At 41.4% G+C, this 7,301-nt stretch overlaps 1 long non-coding RNA gene across 1 annotated transcript; it reads left to right on the top strand.

The window, feature by feature from the left end:
- The first annotated feature begins 1,034 nt into the window (after nucleotides 1-1,034).
- Nucleotides 1,035-3,501, top strand: LOC142563548 (uncharacterized). Its single transcript, XR_012824333.1, has 2 exons — nucleotides 1,035-1,123; nucleotides 3,202-3,501. It is a non-coding gene; the product is annotated as an uncharacterized LOC142563548 (long non-coding RNA).
- Nucleotides 3,502-7,301: the final 3,800 nt, after the last annotated feature.

Raw genomic sequence — 7,301 nt, forward strand, 5'->3', positions numbered from 1 at the left:
TAAAGTCACTGCTACGTGACAATATCTTCTGACACTTAAAAAAATTCATTCGGAAGAAGTATAAAAAACTGGTACCATACAGGAAAGATGGCATTGCGATTTTTAACGAAGGCAATGCTACCACAGTGTCCTGGAAAAGAGCGGTAGTAAGCGACTGCATCCGAAGTAAACATGACACCATTTGTGTATCTCTGAAGTGGTCACAGTTTCTTACAGCTAAACGGAAACTATTCCGGTTAAAACGCGCCACCTTGGGCAACGAAAGTTGCTTAAATTTTGAGAAACACGACGACGTTGCAAACGTGTGAACACACAGTAAGCTCGTATAACATGGCTTTATCTATTCATTTCAACTGGCACTTTTGACGCCTGTTATCAGTTCACTCAGTAATAAAATATCTTACTACCCTTTCCATCACGAAGGGTAGCTTTGGGATCAACAGAAATTCATTTTTCAAACGAGGCACCAGGACATGAACAAAAAAAGAAGATCTCAAATAATTATCAACAATTCGGCTCCCCCAGATGAGCCTTGATCAAATGTGAACATTTCTCCCATAGGGGAGGCGTAAGGTTAACAACGATTCTGAATCCCTTTTTTTGGGTTGGTGTCCTGAACCCTTCTTTGTAAAAGCGTCATACCAATCAGGCGGGCTTCAGACAAGCATTCGACTTCATTGACTTGTATATGTCCTGTAGTAGCAAATACGTCAGACAATTTGCAGCATACATCAATGTTTCGATTGCCCATTAGTAGACGAACTATCACCTGATCAGTGATTACTTTGCGCCCCTTAAGTATACAAAATTACGCAGGCGAAAAAAATGTTATTCTAGGAATTAGAATATACAAGCCTTCTTTGATGATTCTGCGCTCATTTCATAGAAAGTATATTGCATCGGAAACTATTGCCCATATATAACTAGAAATGTGCTTAAAATATTTCCCTCCCATGATGTTATTCATAAAGAGGTCGTAAACGTGTGGCATTTGGTACTATGATTGTTCCACATTTTCTGTTTCCCCCAGAACATGAAGTTTGGCATCGTGTCGAAAATCTAACTTACATGGACAAACCAGCACTATGTGGTGTATTCAAAACAAGGCCATATGCTTCCAAAGGTAAGAACGGAGGTGAAAAATCACGTATTTGTCTCCAAAGATACAATATGAAGCTGTAGGAATCTAGGAAACAGTATAGCAACAATCCATACCAACATAGAAGCTCGAAATTGACAATTAGGGAAAATATATGTGACTTTGAGCTGGTACAATTTGTATACGTCTAACGACTATTAGTACGGCTTCATATCTTACACGGCATCGCTAAATTACGACTGCCTTTAAGTGGCTTTCAACACGTACCCGTATGAGGTGACAGCTGCCTGCTAGAAGTGTCGTCTTTCTAACAATTATTTCGGAAATGCGACCCGTCTCCGCTGTGCCCAGCCTAGCCAACAATGACAGCGTGTTCTATTTCTCGCTCGCTATTCAAGCGGCAGAAGTTGCGCGCTATCGACGGTGGAACTTCAGGTAATGATGCTGTTAAAAAAATGGGCATGAACGTCTAATAGTCGTCATTCACATACTTTCGGTTCAGATGTCTCCATAACACATAAACCGGCAATGATGGCATGAGAAGGTATATGCATTCAAAGGACCTTATTTTATGAAACTAAAGCTTCTTTACATTTTTAGAAGAACATGGCAAGTAAATCCAAGCAGTCTTCCTTGTTTCAATAGCGTGTGGTAGTTTTTATATCTCCTATAAATCGAGGAATGTTACGCAATACAATTTTTCCTTTGCCAGTGATATACCATCCCCATCCTGAACTTCAAGGCGTCGGGTCCTTTCTGAACATTATTATGCCACCTCTCGGCGCGCTCGCGCTGTTTCCACTAAGCGTGCAAATCATCCGCCATCACTTGCTGATAATAACACAATCTTGTTCACCGAACGCATGCTCTCGAGCAGCACGATACCACAGGGCAAACGCTCTGCCGCGTGCCTTTCTTTCATATTTTTCTAGCTTATTTGCAACCTGCAAAAAAAACTACGTGAGACGTATTGTACAGCTATAACGCGATCGGTGGTTTATGAAGGTGCGCTTCAAATCTGCGTATCACAATTGGGGTCCTCACGCAAAAATAACAAGTTGGACAATTAAACATAAATAATGAGTGAGTTATGGGGGAAACAGAAAAAAAATGCCTGACAGATGATAGGCCAATTCGAATAGTATGCGCTCAGTGCAACTTTCTTCCGGCGCATCTCTTACTTTTAAAATCTGGCTCAAATTACGTGGGACACCCTGTATATTTCTAGGCATTCTGTTCCCTAATCCGCACTCCGGCGCATGGTTACGATTGCTTTGATGACTAGAATTTTTTTTAGGACTAGCTACTCAGCTGGAAGCTGCTCCTTTTACGACGGGGAACCTGGACCGAAGCTAAGAGGCTAGCCATGGCCGTCTGGAGTAGACAGCGATAAGACGCACTTCAAACGGCTCGCAGTTTTCGTTTGCCTACTGAGCTTCACTAATGCGGTGTTTGACTACTGGCCTAGCTAAATTCGAGGCTTTTTAGTAACAAATGGTAGATTACCGTATATATATACGGTAATCTGCGGTAATATATATATATATATATATATATATATATATATATATATATATATATATATATATATATATACGGTAATACGGTGTATATACGGACGTATATACACCGTATATACGTCCGCAAGTAGCAATGAATAAACTGAGAAGTGACGTCATTTTATAACACCACGATGCTACTTCGCCTAATATAAACGTGTACACCTCCTTCTTAAATTGTGTTGTGTAGGTGGGATGGTGGACAGACCAGGTCATGCAAAAAAATAGTAAAACTCGCTGATCATGAAATGAGAAGCTTACGCGAAAATAGATGCAACCTCAACTTCACTGGACACTTCAGAGCACAGTATACAATGGATGAAGTTACTTACTTGTACAAGCTCAAAATACAATAAGTTTCTATGATGTTTTGATGCTACTAGATTCGAATAAGGCCATGCTTCGCAAGAACGGAGGGAACATGCACGCCTTGCACAATTTAAATTTGGGACTGCTCTGCACCATCGAAACAATAGTATGTTCAACTAATGAGACCAGTTTCTAGCACTAGCATCATATACCCTCCGCTTTTTTCCACTTCAGATCTGCATCAAAGTTGCGATATGCGGATATTGAGAACGAACCCTGACTATGTTGTGGTATACAGAGAATGTCTTGAAGCATTTCGAGACATATGCAACAAGAACGACAGCCTCTATGTTCACCCCAAAAACGGCTCTTGCATCCACATACTCAAGTGCAACTTGAAAGAAGCTTTTGGTAACCTAGAAATCGGTCAAGTGTTGAAGTCTATCTGCAACACATCCTTACCGGAACCAATTTACGTTGGATAGTTGTTGCGTGTGCTGATCTCGATAAAATAAAATTAGGGTTTTTTTCGAATTTGTGAATACCGAGAAAGTTACCGCTATCATACCTATGGATGCACCAGGCATAAGTTTACTTCCTAACAGGTATGTATCCTGCTCAGTAAGAACCCTTACACTGGATTCCCCAAATCGAGAGATAAGGTTTACCCCTTGTCCTTCGTAATTCTATGACACCAAGGGAAAACAAAAGAGAGAAACAAAGATATTGTTTAATCGCCCACCTAACGTAGCCGATTAGAGTAGCTAAATGTAATTGTTATATAACGCGGAAAAGTCCTGATTACGCTTTATTTAAAACAGTGCTTACAAACGTGGATTTGACGCCACCATTTGCAAAATTATTTCGCCCGTGAATAAAAAGGACTACTTCATGCAGCCAAACAAGGGATACGCAGAGATCTGGTCAATAAAGGAGATACGTGCAATCGAAAAAAAAATAAGTGACACCTGGTGAACGTTGAGATGTTAATAAAGAAATTGCAAAAAGAAATACGTCGCCAAAACACACTCTTCTGATAGGTACGCCTTGATATAAAATGGGGCGATATCAAAATTTGTGATATTATTTTCGGGGGTTCTTTGTAAAGCCACAAATATATAAAATAAGTGTACAAAATAGAACTGCAGATATTTTAGAAAAATAGTTTTGCTTGTTGGAGCATATTCAACATGCAAAAAAAAAAGAATTGACTCATCTACAGAGCTCACAAAAACGATTCAGGAGAACTAAAATTTAGCAAATTAGCTATCAGCCGCCTCCTCATTCCTGCTTGTGACAAATTTTCCGGTTGGGTAGATCACAATTATTTTTCTAGCTTCTTTTGAAGCCTCAGTACTGCAGTGGTAGACCGTCTCATTCAGCATACGGTTAATTCTAGCAATAGTTTTGCTATGTAAATGTAATATTTTATTTTAAGTAGTTTCAAAACAGCAAGTGTTCCGTTCTTTACATTGCTGAAATAAGAGACAACATGCAACAAACTAGAGTATTGGAAGGCATGTAATAGTCTATCTGGTTGCCCTTTGCCAACTCGGGCCCATGAAACACTAATTTAGGTCAAGACAATGTTTTACATGGTGGCAAGAGTTATAATTGTTTTCTTCTTGCGCATACCCTTATTTCCAAATACCGTAACTACCATGCACATTAAATACACATGTCAGCGCACTTCCTGAAGCAGCCCCGTTGTCGATTCCTACGCGCACGGTGACTTCGTGTAGGGATTCCGCACGAACTTTCGTTTCCTCTCACTCTGATCTTCGCCGTACTGTAACTAAAAGTATAGATGCGAACACTAAAGTATATAAGAGCAACGAAAAAAATCACTATGACTTACTAACAAAAGGCCACGATAGTGTAAACAGCATGATTTATACGTAGTGCGTCCTCCGTGTGTTTTTAGAAACATGCGGCTGGAAATATGCTGCAAATAAGTTTGAACCATTATGACATCTTAGAACAGCATTGACGCTGAAAAAAATTTACTACAGAATTTTTAAGATAGCTAAGTTAAACATAAAACTACTACCTTCAGTTTCAGTTTCACAGTCACTGGGTAGGGTTTGGAATGTTTCTGCGCATATTGGGAAGAGACAACGAAGGAAACAAGTTTTGATTCAAAATATTGTCTTATGAAACGCACATCTAATAACTGAACAAAGCACAAAAAACGTGTTTTCAACTCGAGCCATATGCTATCCAGTCTATCAAAGAACGTGCAGGCGCACTCTGCTGGTAACTTTTTTAGTGTAGCCAAAAAAGCTGCTAGTAATTTCAACGACATTGCTCTCGCTGGTCAGTCGAGAGGTAACTAATGGGTGCAAAATAGTCTATTGATAAGTAGGAAACGCGTTTCCTTCTTATTATAACCATTCAAAATGTACCTCCTCGCGGAGGAGGGGGCGGTGCGCATACGTTAGTATCACTTATTGTTGCCCTCTTATGGTGTGGCTATATATACAATGTGTCCCAGCTAACTTTAGCCAGAATTCAAAATAATGCATTTGCCACGTAGTTGGAAAGAACAACGATAACGTTGTTTACCGTCGCTCGAAGATACTCAAGGTATAATTTTCAATCCGCCTAATTATATAATTAATCTTAATAAATAAATCCACCACAAAATCATAATTACATGAAAACTTGAGTGATAAATATGTAGAGCGACATGAAAAATTCCCGACACCGCTTGCTGTTGCTCAATACTTGCAACCTAAAAGTGTCACGTACAATCAGCGTTTCTACAACCAAAATCAAAATATGGGAGTCGCAGTACATCGAGACAACGTAAAGAGTTCGTGATGGAAAAGGTAAAAACACTGACCCTAGCTTTAGGGGACTACATGTATCAAGAGGGTGTCTGAAGAAACAGCAAGCTGAGTTCTATGAACCTTCTTGCGATTGCAGAGCAAGCTTTGAAAGAAACGGACCAGAAGCTGCAAGAGAAAGCCTTAGGAGGTGGGGAAAGCAAATAGCTGCTGCAGTCTGCCTTCCCGGTTCCTCGCAATTCTCATTGAAGGTCAATAATCTGCAAGCCTACATGTTCGTCTCCGAAGAAAGAAATGAAACACATCTAGAAGCTGCAACTGAACAGGCTGCACTAGTCAACAGCAGCGATCTGTTGAGGGTGGTGCTTCCACAAGCTGAGCCCCAAGCTCCCATATAACAATTAAAATATCACGTCACTTCTGTATGGCAAGGTACAGAGGGTTTTCGTAGCCGGACAAGCCGAAAATACTTGAACTTCACATGCTCTGCGTCAGCAGGTACTTGGAGTTTTCTGACACCACGTACCCGAGGACACGAGGTTTAGACCTTCCAGCGTCTAACCGTGCGCGGCTTAGCCGTGCCCGATGAAAAGGGGATCCAGGGGTTTGAGCCAATGCCGTCTGTTTGGACCTCTATGGCGCTTCGGTGGCGGCGACACCCCTTTGGCCTTGGCATCACGCAGACGGAGCCCCCGGACTGACCCACACGGGGGAAATCGGTACTTGCCTTTTCCTATCCTCCTCGCCAAACTTCGTCCTCTCTCTAGCCTTTTCATCTTTCCTGTCTTCTTTTCACTTCTTCTTACTTCTGAGTTTCATGTCAGCAATTGTTAACCCTGTGTGATCAACCTATCTAGGCAATGTCATATTCGGTTATAGTGGTAACATACCGCTGGCGTTTGCAAGACATGTTCCACATCTCCTGCAGCGTCCGCTTGCAGGACTCCATAGTGGGTGGCTGGCATTGCTGCCGAAATCTCCGCATATCCTTATGACTAGCTCCTTCCCCAACTACTTGATCGCCTTGAAGATGAGGGCGAAGCGATGAAGTGTTCCAGTTTTTCGGATGGCGAAAATAATCTTTCTCTCGTTTCCACGTCATTTATTCTGAAAAAGGAGATAAACAATTGCGAACAATCTCGCCATTCTTTGTATCGAATTCTCTTACCGAAGGCTATGGTCCAGGTTATCAAGCGTCGAGCATCTGTAGCGGTGACCTACTCTTTGAGTTCTGCGATCAGAAGCAATTTGAGAAACTGCCTAAACTTGTATCATTTGGGGAGACCCAAGTAGTAGTAATCCCGCACTGCACATTGAACACCACCCGCGGCGTTGTCTCGGACGATGATTTGCTGGAGCTCCCTGAGGCTGAATTCTTGGAGGGCTTTAATGAACAGAATTTTATAGATGTCAAAAGAATAAAGAGTAGGCGAGATGGCAAAGAAATCCAAACCAAGCACTTGACAATCACCTTCAGTTCAAGTGTCCTACCCGAGCCAATCGAGGCAGGGTACATCAAGCTCCCTGTTAGGCCATACGTGCCCA

Source organism: Dermacentor variabilis, chromosome 11, assembly GCF_050947875.1.
Source record: "Dermacentor variabilis isolate Ectoservices chromosome 11, ASM5094787v1, whole genome shotgun sequence".
Taxonomy (NCBI): Eukaryota; Metazoa; Arthropoda; class Arachnida; order Ixodida; family Ixodidae; genus Dermacentor; species Dermacentor variabilis.